General features: G+C 38.9%; 1 pseudogene; it reads right to left on the reverse strand.

The window, feature by feature from the left end:
• LOC18787779 lies at positions 802-3,134 on the reverse strand (annotated as a pseudogene).

The following is a 25,381-nucleotide window of genomic DNA, read 5'->3' on the forward strand; positions in this document are numbered from 1 at the left end:
AAATCAGAGTCTAAGTCTCTTATTAGCAAAGTCATTGTCTATGTATAATCTAGAAATTGAAAAAATAGTTTGATGGATAGGAACAAATATATAATATAAAAAATTATAAATATGATTACCTTTTCAATTTCTCATGTTCCTCCCCTCTTGGTCACCATCAATTTCAAAGACAATTTGTGAGCTTTTTAGTGTGAGATTGATTCTTAGAGCCACAATATGATATGAGAAAAAAAGAATGAGGGAAATTGAAAATAATGGGTGGATTGAAGAGAGATGAGGAAAACGGAGAAAAAATATGGTGGTGGATTATTAAGATATGGGTGGATTAAATAGAGTTCTTCCATGGAGAAACTAACTAGGAGAGGAATTGCCCTCCTCAAGCACATGTTGTTTATGTTTTTGCGTGGGAAACGAAGAAACCTTCTGAGAAGAGGAAACGAAGAAACCTAATTTAATTGCGTGTTGTTTATGTATTTATTTTTATTTTTATATATAATAAATTGGACAATAGTATATATATAATATTAAAAAAAATTGGGGCCCCTTAATTGGAGGCCCATGGCCACCCTCTCGCCCACCCCCAAAAAGGCCAGCTCTGACTGTCACTGTAGCTCGTTGCGAATGCGTTTTCATTTTTATTTTTATTTTTATACACAAGGAAGATATGCGAATGCATATTTATTAAGCGCGGATGCTAATTAAGCTTTTCTATAGATCACTATATCTTATCTGCTGACTTCTTATTCTAGCTAGGTTAAAATCACACTATTTGTTCTTCTCTCATGCAAAGAAGTTGATAAATTATCAAGAAATCCAACCACATATTAGTCTCTTTTATATCATTATGATATATTGGGTAAACCAACCCTCTAGGGCCAATATTTAAACTACACAATAAATCACAAATACAATTGACGAAGAGAAGATTTTATAGCGGAATAAACTTCATGCCAGCCATTCTGCGAAGGGTGAATCGTGTCCCAAAAGAAAGAAAGTTTGGGCTTATCGCATACAGTGTACTTCTTTGCTCCACTCTCATCCACACTCCCGCATGAGTATTCATTGCTCACCCCAACACAGCACGGCTTTAGTGGATTAATCTGGAGTGTCGAATATCCTGCTATCCAAAAAAAAGTTCAAGTAGTATACATGAGTTCACATTTCTGAACCACCTTACATACAGATGAGGAGGATCCACATAGTCGGTACCGACCTCTATTAGAAAAGTGGTTGATGACTAAATGTGACATATCCGAAAGAGTCATACTAGTAGAAAGGACCAAGATTACTTAATTACCTTGATGGTGTTTTGGGAGCATAATTGCAGACAGAGACGCGTTATAAAGATCCAAGATTACAAATGAAGATTTCTTAGTCTCCTTGTTCAACTCTTCAACTTTTTGACGCAAAATCTGGTTATGGAAAATTGAAACCAGATTGGCAACTTCACTACAATTCTGATATGAAAGAAAGGAAGTCATGCGGGGCAGACATCCCAGGGGCCCTATTGCTGTAACAGCTATTTTTCCCACTCCCAACCCATATATACGCTCCAGATCCACAGCAAGCTGCTTAATAATGAATTTAGTGACCACTGCGAAATCCTGAAGGTATGATAATTGTGCAGTACAATAATAGTTAAGTAAAATTTTAGAAATGTCACATGAACTCATACATTATTTTTTATTTTCTTACGTTAGAGAAAAACTTAAGAGATGTCATCTCGATTTTTTTAAATCCATGATTTAACTCCATATGCTAATGCTAACTCTGTTATAGAATCTATTAAAGAAAATCATGTGTTATACACGTCTCACTTAAATTATTAAAGAAAAAGAAAAAAAAAAAAAAGGCTTTCCGACTTGCCTACATTGCATGCATGTCAACAAACAGATAGAGTTAGCTTAACCACTTACCTCAGTGTGGTTGCCAAGATAAGCAGCGTAGTCGTTACCTGCAACTGATACGAGAGCAATGGACGAGTTAACGACGTCGTTTATGGTACTATAGAGTTTTTGTTCAAGCAGCTGTTGGAAAAAGTCGATTTGGGTGGTCAAGTTTGGTCCACCAAACACTGTATCAAAAACACCTGTCCCTCCATATGCAAAGTTCATCCCAGACCCTAGTTTTGATTTCTTCACAAATTTTCTTAGTGTGTAAGGCACTGGAGATCTTATGCCCAAAAAGGAAGCTGCAATATATTGCAACATCTCAGAGAGGCATTTCATAAAATAAAATACTGGTTTTTTTCTTGTTTTCTTTTTGTTTTTAGAATTTGGTTAAACAAATAATAATGCAATTACAAATTAAAATATAGACAAAATCATGCACTCAAAATCCCAATCTAGTAGTAAGAGCATCCACAGTTAGGGGTGTATTTTTGATTTAACATCCTCTTTAACATCCTCCGGAGGGTATAAATATGATTTTTACTCCAATAGGGAATATGTAAATTCAAAGATATATATTTAATTTTCTTGTCAAAATTCGTTTTTGTGTGTTTTTTTTTCCCAAACAAATAGACTTAAAAATATTTATATAATGTATATTTGAATTGTCCATGCTTAAAGAATATATGAAGAATAATTTCTTGTCAAATATTTCACATGCAAACATACTAGAAAAAGTAAAATTCAACTACAGAGGCAAACATACGCTCATAATCTTACATATATTTTTGGACTGAGGAAAATACTCTTAAGAGAGAGAAAAGGAACCTACATAATCAGTGAGCACGAGACTATCTGAAAATCGATCAGCTGATTTTCCCGGAAAATTGATGCCATAAGGTTCCTTTCATGAAGCAGACACATATTTTCCAGTATTTCCAGTATTAGCATATGAGTCCCCGAAAACGAAAAACTTCACAGAACCATATTATGACGATGATGGTCTGCCGCTATATATCAAATGCAAAAAGGGACAAAGAGTAAATGTGACAATATAAATACATTTTTCTTTGTCTAAATAATAATTTGTGGCTACAATTAATCTATGATTATCAAGAACATGTATATCTGTTTTTGTAGCACTAACCTGTAAACGTGGCGATGTATAAAAGGAAGAGACAAGAAGAGGCTATGGCTGTTTGCTTCTCCATTTAAAAGCAGAGATTTCGGATGTGTTGAAAAATAAAAAACTATATGATATGAAGTGATATTGTGGGTGGAAGAAACTGGCAGTCTTATGTATATATATGAGCATGATGCAAAGCAATAGGTTAGGTTTTACAGCTTAGAAAAGGGGCTCGCAAAAATGCATAGATTATTACCATGACTAAAATTAAGTGAAATGCAAAAAAAAATGTACATGCTAAATGCAGAAGTTCTGAATCCCATAATATAATTCACTCCATTTAAATTTTGGTGACATTATTAATACTATTTCCATTCGAGGAATTTTCCATCTATAAACATTTCTGAAATTCAACAATTTTGTTGCAACACTTGGAAAGTTGTTTATCTTTACTAAATTTGTTGACCTTATTGGTACTATTTCTCTATAATAAAAAATAATTATTATAGTATCCATAAATAAGCTTACTTCAAAGCCAGACAAATTATTTTGATTTAAATTCTTCATAACTTGAGCAGATGAAATGAGTTAGGCATAATTGTAGCAATGGTCCCTGGACTATACTCCAACTTTACTTTTCGTCCCTCACATTGATAAATTGTTACCGTCGTACTTTAATTATGCCTCCAGTTACAGAAACCGTCCTTGCCGTCATCTCTATCAAATTTTCTGTTAAAAATGATGACATGGCATTGACAAGTCCTACTTGACATGGGCAAAAATGTATTTTCGCACAAAATTTAAAACAAAAAATTATCAAATCATATCTGAAAGGATCCGCCCCGAATTTTTCAGAACTCGAGGCGAACCCTTGGGAATTCCCGACATCCTCCCGATGCCAGGCCCAAATACTAAAAACCGAGACTTCCTGCCGAAAATTCGGCAGAGTCTCCCATATAAATTGGACATTTCCCAAAATTTATACCTGCATGAAGACGCATTTAATATTCCCAACTGGCAGCATGCACAATATAATTTCATGCAATTCACACAAATGGTCTTCGGCCTTCTAATAATTCTTAACCAACTACCAAACAATTCAAATACCAATTATGACTAATATTTAGTCTGCGGCTGCACCTAATAACCTTAGGCTGCCTACGTACCCTCCTTGAGGGATCAAGCCACACGTAGTTCTTCCTTAAAACCCAATTCCACACTTGGGTGATACCTTATTGCATTTCTCTTGATTTCATATAATCTCCCCATACGCCGGTACAACCAACGCCACGTATGGGGCCTGTCAACACGCCGGATAACCTACGCCACGTGCGACCATGCCATACTATCATAATATCTCCCCATACGCCACGTATGGGGTCTGTCTCAACGCCGGATAACCTACGCCACGCGAGACCTGCACATCATATCACAAATCTCCCCATACGCCGGTACAACCAACGCCACGTATGGGGTCTGTCTCAACGCCGGATAACCTACGCCACGCGAGACCTGCACATCATATCACAAATCTCCCCATACGCCGGTACAACCAACGCCATGTATGGGGTCTGTCGACACGCCGAATAACCTACGCCACGTGTGACCTCAACACAATATCACATAATCTCCCCATACGCCGGTACAACCAATGCCACGTATGGGGCCTGTCTCAACGCCGGATAACCTACGCCACGTGAGACCTGAACATCATATTACAAATCTCCCCATACGCTAGTACAACCAACGCCACGTATGGGGCCTGTCCCAACGCCGGATAACCTACGCCACGCAGGACCTAACTTTCACTTGGCGGTACTTGTAGCGAATCCAAAATCCGAGGAGGTATCTAAGGTAGTGCGTATAGCACTCCAAACTGACATTCTAGACTCTGTTGTACCCTTGTACAAACTTATTATAATTATAATAATAAATATTAATTCTAATATTGTGTAACCCTCCACAATAGTCTAGCACTCGATAATCTCCCCTGGAAAGGTAAGATTACTCCGGGAGACCCACGATCAACCAAGGGTCAAACTACTCTAACCCTGGTCAAACGGACCTGCAGAACCCACAACCTCCAATTTCCGATCCGAAAGTCCCTATGGGTTCTACCAGGTATAGGACACTTGTCCTGCAAGTTTGGTTCAGATCGGACGGTCGGATTACTCACGATCGCACGATCTGAGAATTAATATAAAATATAAACTTTAAATTATTATTCGGAACATCCGGGGCTCCGATTCACGATCCGTGAATTCCTACACGATCCTAGAAATACCTAGATTAACATATATTAAATTTGGGACCATCCAACGGTCCCAACCTATCGAACCCGGATAACGCACAATATGCGATCGTCCGTTCGATAGTCAAACGACGTCCGAATTGAGATCCGCGAAATCCTACGCACTCGTGACAACCTAAGGATCTCATCGATATATAGTGTCACTTTTTCTACAGTGCCCACGCGCCGCCGCACTCGCCGGCCGCGCGTGAGTGTCCAAAACGATAACGCTTCGCCGGAAAATCTCAAAACGGCAACACTTTAGGATCACAATAACTTGAGCTTTATCTTCAATCTTGGCATGTCCCGCCACCTAGCAAGAATGGTGGCACCATCTCTAGCTACAATACTCTTGATCCAACACCTCATACTAGAGAGTCTACCTCATGTTTCTTATGTCTTTTAAGCCTTAACTCCTAAGTTTTCAATAAAATATAATATAATTCAAGATAAGATAGGTTTATTCAAATCTATCACTCACTTAGATATCTACCCAACGTGCACACTGCCATGCAAATAATAATATGGGTTTATATATAAACTAATAGTGAAAATTGCACATATATATAATGAATATAACAAATAAATCTTCAAACTGTATAATTTTATAAATACGGGGTTTCACAGTTACGATCTACGAAAGCTCAGTGGTACAACCGTAAATATTTCAAAGTTTAATTTTTCTCTCCCTATCTCTCTCCCCCTTCCCCCTTAACAGACCAAGCAATTTTTGGGCCAATGCCACCATCTTTGGCCACCAGCTGAGCTGGGACCCATCCCAAAACGACCGGCTAACTTCCCTCTTCCTACCCCACCCCTCCGCCGCCTATCTCGTCAGCCCAGGGCACTGGAAAATAGCAAAATACGACTGGTTTGACCCAAAATTTCTATCGTTCGTTCCGGTGATTCCGGCCACCAAATTCGTCAATCTAGGTATGCTTTCTCATTCTTGCAACGTGTCCTAGCTGATGATTAGATTGATTACGATCAATTTTTTAGTTTTTTGGAACTCGATTTATAGCTTAAAGTTTTGCCGATTTTTGGCTCGTGTTTCCGGCAAGTTCTGATCACTTTTTGGCCATGGTCCAAGAACAAAAGTTGCTCCACTTGTTGTCTTGATCATGTAGGTATAGGATTGATGGGTGTTTCGGGAATTTTTCGATCGTCGAAATTTCTAAAGACACCCACACACAACAGGCACGTGTGAAGGGTCATGGGAACTGTTTAGGTGACCCATTTGGTCCTAAAATGATCTCAATGTCGTCCCAAGCACGACGGTATGTTCGGATTTGAATTTGGTTATCGTTTGACTGTTAATCGGATTTATGCATATTAAGTGTTATCCGGATTCGATATGTTCGGACTTTTGGATCGACTCCATTTCGAAATATGTTGATCTAGGCATCTCTAGAATTGTGTAGGAATTCACGGATCGTGAATCAGAGCCCCGGATACTCCGATTCAATTATTCAAAGATTAGGTTAAACGACAACCAACTGATTGTGCGATCGTGAGAGATCCGATCGTTCAATTCGAACCAAACTTGCAGGACATGTATAATGAACCTTGTTGAACCCATAAGAACTTTCGAATTGAAAATCGGAGGTTTTGGGCCCCACAGGCCAGGTTTGGAAAGTTTGACCACTCGGTTGACCGAGCGTCTTCTGAGGCTATTCTACTATCCAAAACGCATAGTCGGACCTTAAGAACTTCTCGTTCATCGTGCACAATTAAATCCTCGGAAACTAGGATTTTATTTTAAAGTTCCCGTTCAAAGTATCTTATATTAATCTCGCCCTCGTATTTTTAAATAGGTACTTTGACCCAGTATATACAGCAGGCGGGACCCTCTTAGGGTCAAGCAGCGTGGCACTACCTGTGAGTGTACTTTGTTTTGAAATAGCATTACTTTATCGATTAAATTACCATCCATCTAATATGGATTTTTATGATTATGGAATGGGTATATATATATATATATAATTTAATTATGGATATTTCGACTATCTAGATATTTAAAGTTTATAATTGTTTGGAATATGGATTATATATGTTGAGAAATTGCTATTCACTTTTTGATTAAATAAATAGGCATGAGATTAATATGAGTTGGGTAGTTTATGGATTGTGATGTGAATATGTGACTGCACCATGCTAAGTACCCTTCCCTGGTTATTGTATTCATACGTGGCATTGAATTATTTGGCATGTAGGCACATTTGGTTTTGTTGTACTTTATCACACGTGACATTGGATTATCTGGCATGTGATAAAGCAGTCTGCGCGCGTAGGACTTAGTGGTTGGAGTTGGCCACATGTGGCATTAGAATTTTCAGTGTGTGTGATGTAGAGTGTTAGTTCCCCGATTGGACAGCTCATCCCTAGACACAGGGTAGAAAGCTGAATCCCTGCGAATTAGTCAAACAATCCCTCTGTTGGATTGTTTCCCCGGTACTAGAGTTGGTGTGATACTATCTTATATATATAATATGTATATCATAGTATTCGTATACTTATGGAATTAGGGGTATATACTTATATAGTATGAGTCATCATAGCCTACATATATATTCGTATATATGTATATATAAATGTATGAGTCGATTATTTTAAAGTCATTCTTACGTATTTCGTTTTATAAGTCTATGTTTCTGGAACGGTTTGGGTTGGAGTCAAAGGGTTTGATTTGAATATTATTATATGATATCGGGGAAGTGAGAATACTTTGATTTCACAATGATTATGTAGGAATAGTATCAATTGCATGTTTTAGCATTATTTTTCAAACGGTAGGGTTAGTATGTTGTTTTCAAATATAACCAAACTTTATTTTTGTCCACTCACATGTTTTCTATTTTACGCCTCCCAGGCAATAGATAGACTCGTACTGAGCGGCCTAGCCGAGATCCTAACTTCCTAGCCCAAAACTCTTGTAGGATGACTTTCTTCGTTTTTATTTCCGTCGAACTTTATGCTTCACTTGTAAACTGAATATTATTAGATATGCTCTGTTATAGCCTATCTTAGGGTTGATTGTAAACCCGGAGGCCTATTATGTAAACTGCATATTATTATCTTGTGCATGCTGCCGGTTGAGATATATAAATGTGTTTGAACAGGTTGAAAATTTTGGAAATGTCCGCTTTTTAGTGGAGACTCTGCCGAAATTTCGGCAGAAAGTCTCGCCCCTTTTTAGTAAGTGGACCCGGCATCAGTATGATGTAGGAAATGTCTGTTCAGGGGAGACTCTGCCGAAATTTTGGGAGAAAATCTCGCCCCTTTTTAGTAAGGGGTCCGACATCAGTATGATTTAGGATAATCTACAGGAATCGTTGTGGATTTCGAGAAATTCGGGGCGAGTCCTGTCAAGTTCTATTCTATTGATACCTATTTTACCATTGGACAAAGTGTTACTAGTTCCATCTTTATCTGTGCCGCAAGTTACTAAGTAGTTAAATTATGTTATACTGATGTATTTGTCTTTTGTCTTACTAAAGGATAACTAGACTCAGGAGATCCTTGGTCGTGGTACTAAAAAAAGGAGCTTTATTATGTGGATCATGTGGCAACTAGTTGGGTTCTTAGTGTTGGTAGCACAGAAATGTCTCAGCATCGTTGAATTTGGTTGCTATTTTGGATATTTATGGTGACAGGACCTGCCCAAATTCCTCCTTGGAATCTATGACTAACACTGTTCCCATCTAGCACCTAACCGATGCTGGGCCCAGTTACTAAAATAACCCTATTCCGTGAACGACAAAAAGAAATGGGCCGAGTCTTCTACCAAAATATCGTCAGAGCCCCCCTCGAAAAATGAAAAGTTCCCAAATTTGTCCACCTATAAAACAAGACATTTAAAATCCCAACTGGCAGCACATACAATGCTAAAGCACACAGTTTACAAAATAGGCCTCTGGCCTCAATTTCAACCCTACATGGGCAATACCAGAGCAATCTAAGAAATTTTTTAGTTTACACAACCAACGTAGTTTCGAAAGGAAATGAACAATGGATATCCCAACAAACTACCAAACACGCTAAGAAGTCAATTCATGCCTTAAACAAGGCAAACAATAAATTCAAATATAAATTATGACTATTAAATTTCAACATGCATCACTTAACCTTTCATATTTCAATATATGAGGTTTTAGCCTCCTAACACAATCACACTTTCACCTAAATTTCAGGACCAACAACAAGGTCCGAATCAATCTCTCTAAAACAACGTGACTAACATTTAGTCTGCACCTAATAACCTTAGGCTGCCTACGTACCCTCCCTGAGGGATCAAGCCACACGCAGTTTTTCCCTACGACCCAATTCCTCACATAGGCGATACCTTATTTCATTTCTCTGTATTTCACATAATCTCCCCATACGACGGTACAACCAACGCCACGTATGGGGCCTGTCAACACGCCGGATAACCTACGCCACGTGCGACCATACCATACTATCACAATATCTCCCCATACGCCGGTACAACCAACGTCAGGTATAGAGTATGTCTCAACGCCGGATAACCTACGCCACGCAAGACCTGCATATCATATCACATATCTCCCCATACGCCGGTACAACCAACGCCACGTATGGGCTCTGTCGACACGCCGGATAACCTACGCCACGCGCGACCTCAACATCATATCATAATATCTCCCCATACGCCGGTACAACCAACACCACGTATAGGGTCTATCTCAACGCCGGATAACCTACGCCACGCGAGACCTGCATATCATATCACATATCTCCCCCTACGCCGGTACAACCAACGCCACGTATGAGGTCTGTCGACACGCCGGATAACCTACGCCACGTGCGACCTCAACACAATAACACATAATCTCCCCATACGCCGATACAACCAACACCACGTATGGGGCCTGTCCGGAACCCGGATAACCTACGCCACGTGGGACCTAACTTTCACAGGGTGGTACTTGTAATGTAACCGAAATCCGGGGAGGTGCCTAAGGTAGTGCGTATAGCACTTCAAACTGACATTCTAGACTCCTTTTTTACCTTTACAAATGTATATAAATATATAATTTACTTCTAATATTGTGTAAACCTCAACAATAGTCTAGCACCCAACAATCCCCTTGGGAAGGTGAGACTACTCCGGAAGATTCACGGTCAACCAAGGGTCACACTACCCTAACCCTGGTCAACCGGGCCTACGGGGCCCACGACCTCCAAATTCCGATCCGAAAGTTCCTATGGGTTCTACAAGGTATAGGACACTCGTCCTGCAAGTTTGGTCCAAATCGGACGGTCAGATCGCTCACGATCGCACAATCTGACGGTTATTATAAAACATAAACTTTAAATTATTTAATCAGAATATCCGGAGCTCCGATTCACGATCCGTGAATTCCTACACGATCCTAAAAATACATAGATTAACATATATTAAATTCGAGACCATCCAATGGTCCCAACCTATCGAACCCGGATAACGCGCAATATACGATCGTCTGTTCGATAGTCAAACGACGTCCGAATTGAGATCCGCGAAATCCTACGCACTTGTGACAACCTAAGGATCTTATCGAGACATAGTGCTACTCCACTACCCTCGCCCACGTGCCGCCACACGCGCCAGCAGCATTGGGTGTCCAAAGCGATTATGCATCGTCGGAAAATCTCAAAACCACGGCTCCAAACTCCTACTCTAGGTATAACACCCTATTTGGAGCCACTTTTGTTCTTGGACCCACCCCAAAAACTGACCGGAAGTGGCCGGAATCGCGATCCCAAAACCGACCGAATTTCAATTCGTAAATCGAATTGGCTACGCTAAGAATCGATCCAATCCTACCCAACAGGCAGCTAAAGCATGAAAAGTATGTGAGAAACCATACCTCGCTCGTTGGAATTAGTGGCCGGAGGAGGGAGATCGACGGCGGTGAAGATCGGACGACATCGGCCGCTTCTTCTCCATTTTCCGGCAAAACCACGGTGGCTGGAGGCGGGAGTCGGTTGGGGCTGGAAGAGGACGAGGCCCTGGTCATTTTGGTACCGGCCTCGTCCACAGCTGTGGCTGGTGGCCGAAGTTTCGAGGAGAGAGAGAGAGAGAGAGAGAGAGAAATCTGATTTTTATAAAAATTTCATTTCGAAATAATTACGATTGTGTCACTGGGTTTCTTTTGACCATATCTCTCTCGTTACAACTCCGATTCGAGCCCACTACGTGTCTACGAACTCGTCTCAGTACGACCTATCCAAAAATACTAGTCACTGTCCCAAACTCTCTCCGATTAATAAAATGACCAAAATGCCCTTATCTCAAGGGTAAATTTTGTATTTTCCCTTAAATACTTTAAATAACTTAAATAAGGGTTAAATTTGGAGTTTGGGTGTTATATTTGTGTACCAAGAACGAAGACTTAAAGAGAGAAATCATGGAGGAGGCACACTGTTCAACCTATTCTATGCAACCGGATAGTACTAAGATGTATAGGATACTACGTGAGTACTACTCGTGGCCGCATATGAAGGGTGACAAAGCTAGATATGTGAGCAGGAATGCCGTACACACACACCAATACAAAAGAGTCGGGCAACAGTGATGAGAAGAAAATGCTCTTCCATGGTCCATTTAAGTGTTGAATTATTTCATCTGAATTTTTTTGGCAATATCAGTGTTCTTGGGACTTGGGAGTATAAAGTTTGGGGAGAGGACTCGGTTAAGATATATGCAACTTGCAAGAAGTGAGCATTTCATAAACCGAAAATGTGGGGGCTTGGTGTCTAAAGATTATTTTAGGGTGTCGGTCCATAGAATCACCCAATTTGATATCAGACGGATAATGGAAAGTTGAAATGGTCACCCGAGCTGAAGTGAGATTTCTACTCTTCCTATTCATCTCCATTGTCCTTTAGTTTCTCCTCACTTTCTGTTGCTTTTCTTTTTTAATTGTGACCATCTAGATGTTAATATAAACAAAGACTATTAGTAGACTAACTAAAGACTAACTAAGAAAAATCTTTAGTAAGGCTTCGCATCATCACAGATTCACATGTGTGAACAAAGACTATACAAGCAAAAAAAAGAACTAGACAATAGGCTAACTAAACAAAGACCATGACAATACAGCATCCACACAAACGCCGATCCAGTTTCTGTTTTTGTCCATTTCCTCACCCTGGCTTGTATTAAAGAATGCTTGGAATGAAAAAGCGCGTTCCTTGTTTCACCAATACTTTAACACGTTATATATGTATATATATTGTAATATAAACGATAGTCTAAACTCATATACACAATTAAGATGTCATGGTGATTCGAACCTAAAATCTTTGGTCTGTCAAATAAATTCTCCTCAGCCATGTATAAGAGCCTATTGGGGTTGACATGCTTGTGACTCAAATTATGTGCCCCTTGCATTACTGTTCAATAAAAGCTGGATTGGATAATGGCCAGTTTTTGTATTTTTTAAAAAAAATAATATATATATATATATATTTGTGTCCAACACGTTTTAACAAAAAAATAGAAAGCATAATTGTAGATATTCTTAATATCACCACCGTTTTCTTTTTCTTTCTTTTTTCAAAATCCCACAACCACCTTCAACCTCACCAGATCCAAATCCTGTAACTCCTTTGTAACAATTACTTTAATCAATGCAAGACAACAATTGTCTCAAATGTCTCTCGGTTTTGCATTTATATAAACTAGCCTCTCTGCACACGCTTCCGTGCCTGTAAGAGGCTTTTTTTCTTAAAATTTAAATTTATTTTAGAATTAAAAAAGATAATGGGTAGTTGTGTTCTATAAAAATTGGATCCATTATCTGATTTTTCTTTTAATTTTAATTTTTTTTATATGAAAAATTTTGAATTTACCATATTATCCTCATTTAATTAATAATTTCAATTCTTAATGTTTGTATTAACTAAGAGCATTTTCTGTATTTTAAATTTTTAACCATTCTCTACCTTTTGCTTTATATATATAGATTACACAAACATCAACGCGCTCACATGGATACGTTTTTAATGAAATTATGATGCAACAAGTTTCTACTAAACAACTACATATTGGCCATGGTTGTTGACGAGTTAGTCCTATAAATTAAGAAATCCTTTTATTTTGTTGGACCTTACCTAATACCTACCATCATCGACAATGATACCTTAATAATTTGAAATTTCAGTCTTTTGTTTGCTCTTTGCGTCAAGTACTTTTTGAGTATTGTGTATCAATTCGGATTTTAAAAATATGTTTTGTTACGAAAAATCTTTGCTGAGATTTCTGATATCCACATGTGAACAAAGACTTAGACAAAATGCTTATTAAACAAAGACCGACAATTAACAAGTCATTCTTTACTCGAAGTCTAATTCATTTCATGCCCAAATCAGTGTTTGGTGGTTCCCGACCTCCATTCACTATTGTTGAGTTGAGTCACTTTAGGGCAAATCTAATTATCTGTACGTGGATAATTATCTGTACGTCGATTTTTCTTTTGATTTTGACATGTAACAATCTTTAGACGTCTTAGTTTTCATAAAACCGTCGTCTAATGTTGTCGAAGATTTCATTTTAGGCTAACTATATAGTAATTACACGTCAGTTCGTAATAAATCTGGACGTTGAATGTGTAAACAACGTCGGGTATTAACCGTCGTTGTTTTATGTACAAAAGATGACGGTGGATTTCATGACGGTTTGAAAACCTTCTAGACGATGGTGGTTTTCCGTCGTCTATTTCAATTTTTGTAGTAGTGATAGCTAGATATGTGAGCAGGAATGCCTTACACACACACCAAAAGAGTCGGGCAACAGTGATGAGAAGAAAATGCTCTTCCATGGTCCAGTAAAGTGTTGAATTATTTAATCTTTATTTTTTTGGCAATATTAGTGTTCTTGGGACTTGGGAGTATAAAGTTTGGGGAGAGGACTCGGTTAAGATATATGCAACTTGCAAGCAGTGAGCATTTCATAAACCTAAAATGTGGGGGCTTGGTGTCTAAAGATTATTTTAGGGTGTCGGTCCATAGAATCACCCAATTTGATATCAGACGGATAATGGAATGTTGAAATGGTCACCCGAGCTAAAGTGAGATTTCTATTCTTCCTATTCATCTCCATTGTCCTTTAGTTTCACCTCACTTTCTGTTGCTTTTCTTTTTTAATTGTGACCATCTAGATGTTAATATAAACAAAGACTATTAGTAGACATACTCGGTGGGCTATTTTTTTTTTTTTTTAAAGACTAACTGAGAAAAATCTTTAGTAAGGCTTCGCATCATCACAGATTCACATGTGTGAACAAAGACTATACAAGCAAAAAAAAGAACTAGACAATATGCTAACTAAACAAAGACCATGACTATACAGCATTCACACAAACACCGATCCAGTTTCTGTTTTTGTCCCTTTCCTCACCCTAGCTTGTATTAAAGAATGCTTGGAATGAAAAAGCGCGGTCCTTGTATCGCCAATACTTTAACACATTATATATGTATATATATTGTAGTACAAATAGTAGTCTAAACTCACACACAATATTAAGATGTCATGGTGATTCGAACCTGAAACCTCTGGTTTGTCAGATAAATTCTCCTCAGCCATATATAAGAGCCTGTTGGGGTTGACATGCTTGTGACTCAAATTATGTGTCCCTTGCATTACTGTTCAATAAAAGCAGGATTGAATAATGACCAGTTTTTGTATTTAAAAAATATACATACATATATATATATATATATTTGTGTCCAACACGACCAATTTTAGTGATGGAGAAAAGATATAGAGATGGGAGTGGATCCACTATCCCCAAACCAAATTAAAACTAAACTAATCTAATAGGTTTCAAGTGTTTTTAGCTAAATTTTAGTAAAAAAATAGAAGGCATAATTGTAGATATTCTTAATACCACCACCGTTTTCTTTTTCTTTTTTGTCAAAATCCCACAACCACCTTCAACCTCACCAGATCCAAATCCTGTAACTCCTTTGTAACAATTACTTTAATCAATACAAGACAACAATTCTCTCAAATGTCTCTCCGTTTTGCATTTATAGAACACGTCCCAACCATTTACACAAACATCAACGCGCTCACACGGATATGTTTTTAATGAAATTATGATGCAAATAATTACATACTCGGTTTTGTCCTCAGGCTTTTGGAGATATTATTAGTGTAACAAGTTTCTATTAAACAACTACATATTGGCCCTGGTTTTTGACGAGTTAGTCTATAAAATAACGAATCCTTTTATTTTGTTGAACCTTACCTAATACCTACCATCATCGACAATGATTCCTGTATAATTTCAAAATTTTATTTTGCAGGACCTCACCTAATACCTACCATCATCGATAATGATACCTTAATAATTTGAAATTTCAGTCTTTTGTTTTCTTTTTGCGTCAAGTACTTTTTGAGTATTGTGTATCAATTTGGATTTTAAAAATATGTTTTGTTACGAAAAATCTTTGCTGAGATTTCTGATATCCACATGTGAACATAGACTTAGACAAAATACTTATTAAACAAAGACCGACAATTCACAAGTCATTCTTTACTCGAAGTCTAATTCATTTCATGCCCAAATCAGTGTTTGGTGGTTCCCGACCTCCATTCACTATTGTTGAGTTGAGTCACTTTAGGGCAAATCTATATTTCTTTCACTGTTTGAAATGAAAGGACCCGCCCCGAATTTTCTCAAAATCCGAGACGAACCCTTTGGAATTCCTGACATCACCCCGATGCCAGGCCCACTTACAAGAAAACCGAGACTTCCTGCCGAAATTTCGGCAGAGTCTCCCCTATAATTTGGACATTTCCCAAAATTTCAACCTGCATAAAAACACATTTAATATTCCTAACTGGCAGCATGCACAATATAATTTCATGCAAATTCTCATATATGGCTTTCGGCCTTCCAAAATTCTCAAACAACTACCAAACAATTCAAATACCAATTATGATTAATATTTAGTCTGCGGCTGCACCTAATAACCTTAGGCTGCCTACGTACCCTCCTTGAGGGATCAAGCCACACGTAGTTCTTCCCTAAAACCCAATTCCACACTTGGGCGATACCTTATTTCATTTTTCTGTATTTCACATATTCTCCCCATACGCCGGTACAACCAACGCCACGTATGGGGCCTGTCAACACTCCGGATAACCTACGCCACGTGCGACCATGCCATACTATCATAATACCTCCCCATACGCCGGTACAACCAACGCAACGTATGGGGCCTGTCCCAACGCCGGATAACCTACGCCACGCGGGACCTCAATATCATATCACAAATCTCCCCATACGCCGGTACAACCAACGCCACGTATGGGGTCTGTTGACACGCCGGATAACCTACGCCACGTGCGACCTCAACACAATATCACATAATCTCCCCGTACGCCGGTACAACCAACGCCACGTACGGGGCCTGTCTCAACGCCGGATAACCTACGCCACGTGAGACCTGAACGTCATATTACGAATCTCCCCATACGCCGGTACAACCAACGCCACGTATGGGGTCTGTCCCAACGCCGGATAACCTACGCCACGTGGGACCTAACTTTCACTTGGTGGTGCATGTAGTGAATCCAACATCCGGGGAGGTACCTAAAGTAGTGCGTATAGCACTCCAAACTGACATCCTAAACTCTGTTGTACCCTTGTACAACCATATATAATTATAATCATATAAATTAATTCTAACATTGTGTAACCCTCCACAATCATCTAGTACCCGATAATCTCCCCTAGAAAGGTGAGATTACTCTGGGAGACTCACGGTCAACCAAGGGTCAAACTTCTCTAACCCTGGTCAAACGGACCTGCAGAACCCACGACCTCCAATTTCCGATCCGGAAGTCCCTATGGGTTCTACCAGGTATAGGACACTTGTCCTACAAGTTGGGTTCAGATCGGACGGTCGGATTTCTCACGATCGCACGATCCGACGGTTAATATAAAATATAAACTTAAAATTATTATTCGGAACATCCGGGGCTCCGATTCACGATCCGTGAATTCCTACACCATCCTAGAATTACCTAGATTAACATATATTAAATTTGGGACCATCCGACGGTCCCAACCTATCGAACCCGGATAACGCATACTATGCGATTATCCGTTCGATAGTCAAACGACGTCCGAATTGAGATCCGCGAAATCCTACGCACTCGTGACAACCTAAGGATCTCATCGGAACACATCGCTACTTTTTCTACAGTGCCCACGCGCCGCCGCACGCGCCGGCAGCGCGTGGGTGCCCAAAGCGATAACGCTTCGCCGGAAAATCTCAACATCTCGGCTCCAAACTCCTACCCTAGGTATAACACCCTATTTGGAGCCACTTTTGTTCTTGGACCTACCCCAAAAAGTGGCCGGAAATGGCCGATCAAGGCGGCCGAAGTTTTGGCCGATTTTCAATTCGAAAATCGAGTGATCTAGAGATCGAATCGATCAAAACCCAACCAACAGGCAGCTAGAACAGCTCGAGAGGTTCAAAATCCATACCTGGGTCGACGGAATTGGTGGCCGGAGGAGGGAGATCGACGGCGTTGAAGTTTCGACGACTTTCCGGTGGTTTTCTGCATTTTCCGGCCAGCACAGGCCATGTCGCCGGCGGGGAACGGTTGGGGAAGGAAGGGGACGTCGTCCCGGTCGTTTTGGTACCGGCCCCGCCCACAGCCGTGGTCGGTGGCCGGAGATACGAGGAGAGAAAGAGAGAGGGCCGACGGGAGAGAGAGAGAAGTCGCGGGAGAGAGAGAGAGAGAGAGAGAGAAACCAGATTTTATAAAAAAAATCCCATTTTGAAATATTTACGATTATGCCACTGGGTTTCTTTTGACCATATCTCTCTCGTTACAACTCCGATTCGAGCCCACTACGTGTCTATGAACTCGTCTCAGTACGACCTATCCAAAAATACAAGTCGCGGTCCCAAACTCTCTCCGGTTAAAAATATGACTAAAATACCCTTAAATAATTAAATAATTAAATAAGGGTAAAATTTGGGAAAATTCGGGGTCGGGGTGTTACATGAAATCATTAAATTTCATGGACGCTAATATTATTAGCATTTTTACAGCAACCATGACCAAATGTTATGAAGAAGGAAAATAAACTACAAAACTCTTTTCAATAAGGAATTCGTTGGAAACGTTTTAAGGGTGTGAGTGTGTGTGTAAACTACTGTACAATAAACCTAGAGAAAGCAGCGGGAAAGAAGATAGAAGATAGAAGATGAAAGAAAAGGATTGCCGGTTAAACAAACAAAGGAAGAGAGGGGAGAGAGAATATAATAAAATAATTAATAGTCTTAAAAGTTGGGCTGCTAGGTTGTCCCCAATGTTTAATTATTTTTAAATTTGAATGATGTGTGAAAGAAAAGGATTGCCCATTAAACAAATGCAATTCTAATCATTTAAACAAACTTAATTTGATAATTTAAATGGTGTGTTAAAAAGTTTGGTTCTGCGTGTGTCCCCTAATACATTTCAACATTTACAACATATCAGTCTAAAAAAATATATTTATAATAAAACTCATTTCTTACATTGAATTTTCACATAAAACTTTAAATTGAAGAAAAATTTCAAAAGGGCCAGCTGTAATATTTTTAAATTTGAATGATGTGTGAAATACCATTATTATCCTTGCATTATGTTTTTTAGTTTTTTGAACACTTCTATGGTACATTTAGTCTCTTTAAATGATGTGTGCAATTGTTGTGAAAGTTCTTAACAAACGTAATTGAATCTCTTAAAGATAAAGAGGAAGAATCTTAACATAGTGCTACAAGAAAAAGTACATATCAATAATATTCTAATTGAGTGATCAAATGAATTCAAATTCAAGTGATTTTTCGTACAAATGATCTTTGAATGATTCTACAAAATAGACGGTTTGGATTAGTGAAATAAAATGCGGAGTGGGCCCTACAGGGATGTTGGATCTCTCAATAGAAGCTCTCTGTAAACTTATTTAAGAGATCCCTCTATGAGCCTCTGGAAAAATTTGTATTTTTAGTTGGAGTGATCTGGGTGAAAAAAAAAATTTTGGACTCAACTTGGTGAAGATTGGAATTTCTGGAAATTAAATTTGAATCTTTGGACTTTATTTGGATTTATATTAAGTGTTGGGGAATTTTCTAGAAAATATTTTGAAGGATTTTGGAGAAGTGAAGGTGTTAATGTACGTATGCATTTTGGGTTTTTCTTTTGGCTTCCCTTGACAACTTTGTAATAGGATTTCTATTGTTATTTATCAAGCTCAAGTTTAGATTGAGAATAGCTTCTCTAGGTGTTCTTAACTAACAACTATCATATGGAGGTTCATGCAAATTGGCAAAGGTAAATTGTGCATTGCATAACATTGCATTATACTGTTTTCATAAAATGATGACTAGTCATCTGTTTCTTGGATGACTAGTCATCCTTGCTCTCCAGCTTGATAACCAACTTTTTTGTCCTATTCTTTTTTCTCTCTTGGCTGCCACATGGGATTCTGACCTAAGGGAATTTTTGGTCTGTAAAGGCCTTGCGATTCCTCTTTGGGAAGCCGTCACTTTTGGGGACAAGTTTTGGAAAGTTTCATAGCAAACTTTCGCTTCTTCTTCCTCAAGAGTAACCTTCATATTTTTCATCTTTGAGTTTTCCAAATTGTTTCTTTTTGAAAACTGCATTTGAAATATGAAAACTTCATCTTGCTAGATCAAACACTCTATCATATACATCTAGGTCAGATTCAAGATTGATTTCTTCAAGAGTATGGTTTCTTGAAGAAATTGGTCATTTTCTCCATGAATCCAAATTTCATTTCTGTCTGAGTTAGAGCTTGCAAGATAGTGACATGGGATGAAAGAGCTGGAGAAGGAGCTGCCATTGCCATGAAGAACTGAGCTTCAAGCTTTGCTAAGTTGGAGAACAAGATTGCACAAACGAGGTATAGCTCATCTTCCTAAATAGACCTAGGAATTTCTTGAGCTTGCTAGTGTTCTTTGTAAGAATCTTTTTGCTTAGTAGATTGCCTGGTCAGTTGATGACCCCCAGTTTTTCCCAATGGTGGGTTTCTGGGTGAACAATTTCAGGTTTCTATCTCTGTAAATTTTTTGAGTTTGTGTTCTTGATAGTTGACTAGTCATCTGAATTTGTGCGGTTGACTAGTCATCTTTTTCTGCTGTTTGGTGTTTGCTTGATTATGTTGTCTTCACACACTTTCACCATAGTTGTTGCTAGCACAGGGGATGCCTAGATTGATGGGTCCTTCTGAGTGCCTAGGTTGTCACTAGTAATTCTCTAGGCCTGCAGGTACATCTTGGTATGCTCTGTGTATGTTATTGTTTGGTATAATTCATATCTAACAGTTGACTAGTCATAAGAGTATTTGGTCAAGGTCTAGAGTGTGTGAAGGTTGTTGTGTTCTTGATTGAATATCTTTTAAATTTACCCCTCGTCACCTAAGTACCAATTTCAGAAGGTACAAAAAATAGTAGAGGTGGAGACGAGGCCATTGGAATTTTCAAGGAATTGGTCAGAGCTCGAAGCTATTTTTGGTGGATTTTAGAAGTTCTGGAAAATAAGAAAATTGGAAAATAATTATTTCAGCTGGACACGTGGCGTGATCTGAAGTGTCGATGGCATGCTGACGTAGCTGATCAGAAGGACGAGAAATGTTGACAGGATACTGACGTGTTCTGACAAGTGCTAACATTTCGTTACGCGATTGAAGGTAGACCTTGACTCTCCAATCAGATTTTTGGTTGAGATCCAATGGCCCTGGTTGCACCTCCCATCTCCTCAAATTTCCTTTGGGAGTTGATTTCCTCCCTTGGAGCTTCTCATTCCATCCTTGGTAAGTTTCTCCATTTGAGTTGTTTAATTAGTTTTAATTGTGGTTTAGTTTAGTTTAATTGCCTTAGTTTAGCTTAATTATTAGTTTTTCTATTTAAAATTAGTTAACTAGTTTTATTATTGTTTTAGCTTAATTAAGTAGTTTTATTTAATTAATTTAATTATTCCGAAAACAACTAATTATTTCGCAAATTAGTTTTTTATAAGTTCCTAATTTAGTTTAATTTTTATTTTATATTTTTATTAATTATTGTATTATTAATTAGACTTTAATTAATCTTTAATTAATGTTTAATTAGTGTTTAATTATTTTATTTAATTTCTGAAATTACTTAATAATTAGTAAATAGTTGTGTTTAATTATTTCAAATTATTTTGTGGAGTTTTAAAATTAGTTTCGAATATTATTTTTAATTAAATTTTAATTTCCAAAATTACTTTTAATTAGTAATTAATTAGTTTAAATGAATTTTGGACTTTTGGAAATGAGTTTTAAATTTCCAAAATTTGTTTTAATTATTAAAAATTTATTTTCAACTTCTGAAAAATATTTTCAAGTCCCAAACCAAAATCCTAAAGCTTGGTACCACTTCTAAACTTGTTCCTAACCTTATCTTAAGGATCCAAATTTATTTTTGAGCTTTCCTAAAATTCCTAAAATGCGATTAGTATTTACCACATAACCCAACCTAGGATTTTCACATTAAGTTTCTGACAACGCGTAGGGTTCTGACGTAGGGTTTGTACTTCTACTTAGGGTTCATAAAATGTGGTCCGACCTAACCCTAGCACGTTAAGAGCTTATTGCTGACTTGGCAAGTCAGGTATGTGGGACCAGGCATCATCATTGGACTCCAGGTAGGGAGACCACTAAACCAGGCTTCTATTTTATTATATGTATGAAGTAATAAATATGATTGCATGAGAACTCAACATTATTGCTTTTGGTTCGCATATCTATTGTATGGATTTAATCGTACTTTAGGCATTAGCTTCATTGACAGTGTTCCGAGTTGATATGAGAATGAAGAGGGCATAGTGACCACCTTGGGATTCGATACCCTAAACCTGACCGGGGGTTATATGGACTGACTAGTCCTGCAGTCTACGCAGCTGTGAGGATAGTTCAATGAGGTATAGCCATGGAATGGACACTCTCGCTATTTTGCGCAACCTGAGATGAATAAATTTGTGGTATGGGTAGTTGGCATACGAGGATCGATTATGTAAGATCCCACATCAAACCAACGGAGAGGGGGGTGATGTGCCTTATATGGCACACCCGCATCCATCTAGCACGAGGCCTTTTGGGAGCTCACTGGCTTCGGAGTTGTAAGAACTCCGAAGTTAAGCGAGTGGGAGGCTGGAGCAATCCCAGGATGGGTGACCACCCTGGGAAGTTGCTTCGTGAGCTCCCAGAAACAAAACCGTGCGGGCAGTGAGAGGAGGGCCCAAAGCGGACAATATCGTGCTACGGCGGAGCCGGTCCGGGGTGTGACAGATTATCAAAAGAATGTTACTGAATATCGGAAAACTTGGTTTTAAAAAGTTGTATGAGCATCCATGTTTTATCTTGACATCCTGGTTTAATGGGAAGTAAGTGAAATATTTCTTTTATGTTGTTGTGCATTATGATTTTGGTTTTAAGATAAAACCATGCCTGGGCTATATTTAATAAATATATTTTGGTACCGACTTTTAAACCTAGCCAGGGGTCTCCCTACTGGTTGGCATATAAGTCCATCTCCTTCACCACTGACTATTCGTGCCTACTCTAATGCTGACTGGGCTAGCTGCCTAGACACCCATTGCTCTACCTCCGGTGATCTCATCTTTTTAGTTACCACTCTCATCTCTTGGTGTTCCAAGAAGCAACCAACCGTCGCTCACTCCAGTGTTGAATCCGAGTACTGTTCTTTAGCTCGTGCCTGCGTCGAAACCGTCTGGATTAGTTGTCTTCTCCATGAGCTTGGCTGCCCAGTTACATTTTCTACTCTCATCTACAGTGACAAAATCAGTACGACCTATCTAAATACGAATCCAGTTCATCACGCTCACACACAACATATTGAATTAGATTACCATTTTGTTCCTGAGAAAGTTGCCCTTGGTAGTCATCGTGTTCAATTTGTTCCTTCCACTGATCAAGTTGCTGACCTCCTCACAAAAAGTCTTCACAAAGTCGTCACCTCCAGCTCTCTGACAAACTCTTCCGTTGAGGTTAGGGGTGGGCACTCAAACCGAAACCGAAACTGGATCAAAACCTGTTCAACCCGAACTGGATAGTTTTTGAATTTTTTTTATTAAAACTGATTGGACCTGTCCTGAATTCCTTGGAACCCGAGACGAATCTTATGGAATTCCCGACATCAACCCGATGCCAGGCCCACTTACTAAAGACTGGAACTTTTTGTCAAAATTTCGGCAGAATCTCCCCTGTAATTTGAGCTATACCCAAAAATTTCAATCTTAATATCCCAACAGACAGCACGCACAATATAATTTCATGCAATTCACAAACTCGGCCTTTGGCCCTCACAAAAACCTAAGCAAAACCAAACTACCCACAAAGCCCTTAAGCCAAAATATTGCCTTCGGCAAGGCAACTAATAAACTCAAATCTGAATTATGAATACTAAATACAACATACATCATCTAACTTTTCCAATTCCAACATACGAGGTTTTAACCTCCTAACACAATCATATCTATGTCTGCGGCTGCACCTAATAACCTTAGGCTGCCTATATACCATCACTGAGGGATCAAGCCACACATAGTTCTTCCTACTAAATCCCGATTTCAAACACATACAATACCTTTATTCATATTAATCACATAATCTCCCCATATGCAGGAAATTCCAACGCCACGTATAAGGTCTGTCATCCCACTCGAAAATCCTAAGCCACGGGTGACCTGACAATCACATAATCTCTCTATACACCGGAAATTCCAACGTCACGTATGAGGTCTGTCTCAACGCCGAAAAATCCTATGCCACGCGAGACCTGACAATCATATAATCTCCCCATATGTCGGAAATTCCAACGCCACGTATGGGGTCTGTCATCACGACGGATAACTTACGCCACGTATGACCTAACAACCATATCATCTCCCCATACGCCGGAAATTCTAATGCCACGTATGGGGTCTGTCTCAACGTCGGAAAATCCTACGCCACAAGAGACTTAAAAATCACATAATCTCCCCATAGGTCGGAAATTCCAATGCCACGTATGGGGTTTGTCATCACTCCGGAAAATCCTACGTCACGTGTTACCTGACAATCATATCATCTCCTCATACGCCGGAAATTCCAACGCCACGTATGGGGTCTGTTCTCACGCCGAAAAATTCTACGCCACGTGGGACCTAACAATCACAATATCATCTCCCCATACGCCAGAAATTCCAACGCCACGTATGGGGTCTGTCATCCAGCCGGAAAATCCTACTCCACGAGGGACCTGACAATCATAGGATGGTAGTTAGGGTAGTGCGTATAGCACTTCAAACTGACATACACTTCAAACTGACATACTTTCAATTATCTAAACTAATAATAAAGGTAATCCTAATTTAGTGATACCAGTCTATAGTAGACTGCAACGTAATTTAATCAGGAATATAATATTATTTTTGGACCAACGATCATGCACATAAACCTAACTTTCATAAAGATCCTAGAACAATTTAAATATTATTCAACGCTTGTTTTCACACAAATTCCATAAAATATTGTATTATATAACTAAAACATTATACTTTATTCATAAACAAATAATATTAATTGATGATAAGCAACAACCTCTAAGGAAAATCCTAAATCAAATCAATTTCCAATTTAACCTCAACTAAAAATTAAGATTCGATAAAAAGGTTATCCTAGTACCTTCCGAAGGGTGAAACTACCTCGGAAGACTCACAGTCAACCGAGGGGTCCAACTACCCCGACTTCGTCAAACGGGCCCACGGGCCCACGACCTCCAAATTCCGATATGAAAGTTCCTATGTGTTCTACAAGGCTTAGGACACACGTCTTGCAAGTTTGGTCCAGATCGGACGGACGGATCGCTAACGATCGCACGATTGGATGGTTACTGTAAACCTAGACCTAGGGTTGGCATTTCCGGAGTATCCGGGACTCCGTTTTACAATCCGTCAAATCCTACACGATCCTAAGAATGTCTAGATTAACATATTAAAAATCTAAGACTATCCAA

This window comes from Prunus persica, chromosome G2, assembly GCF_000346465.2.
Source record: "Prunus persica cultivar Lovell chromosome G2, Prunus_persica_NCBIv2, whole genome shotgun sequence".
Taxonomy (NCBI): Eukaryota; Viridiplantae; Streptophyta; class Magnoliopsida; order Rosales; family Rosaceae; genus Prunus; species Prunus persica.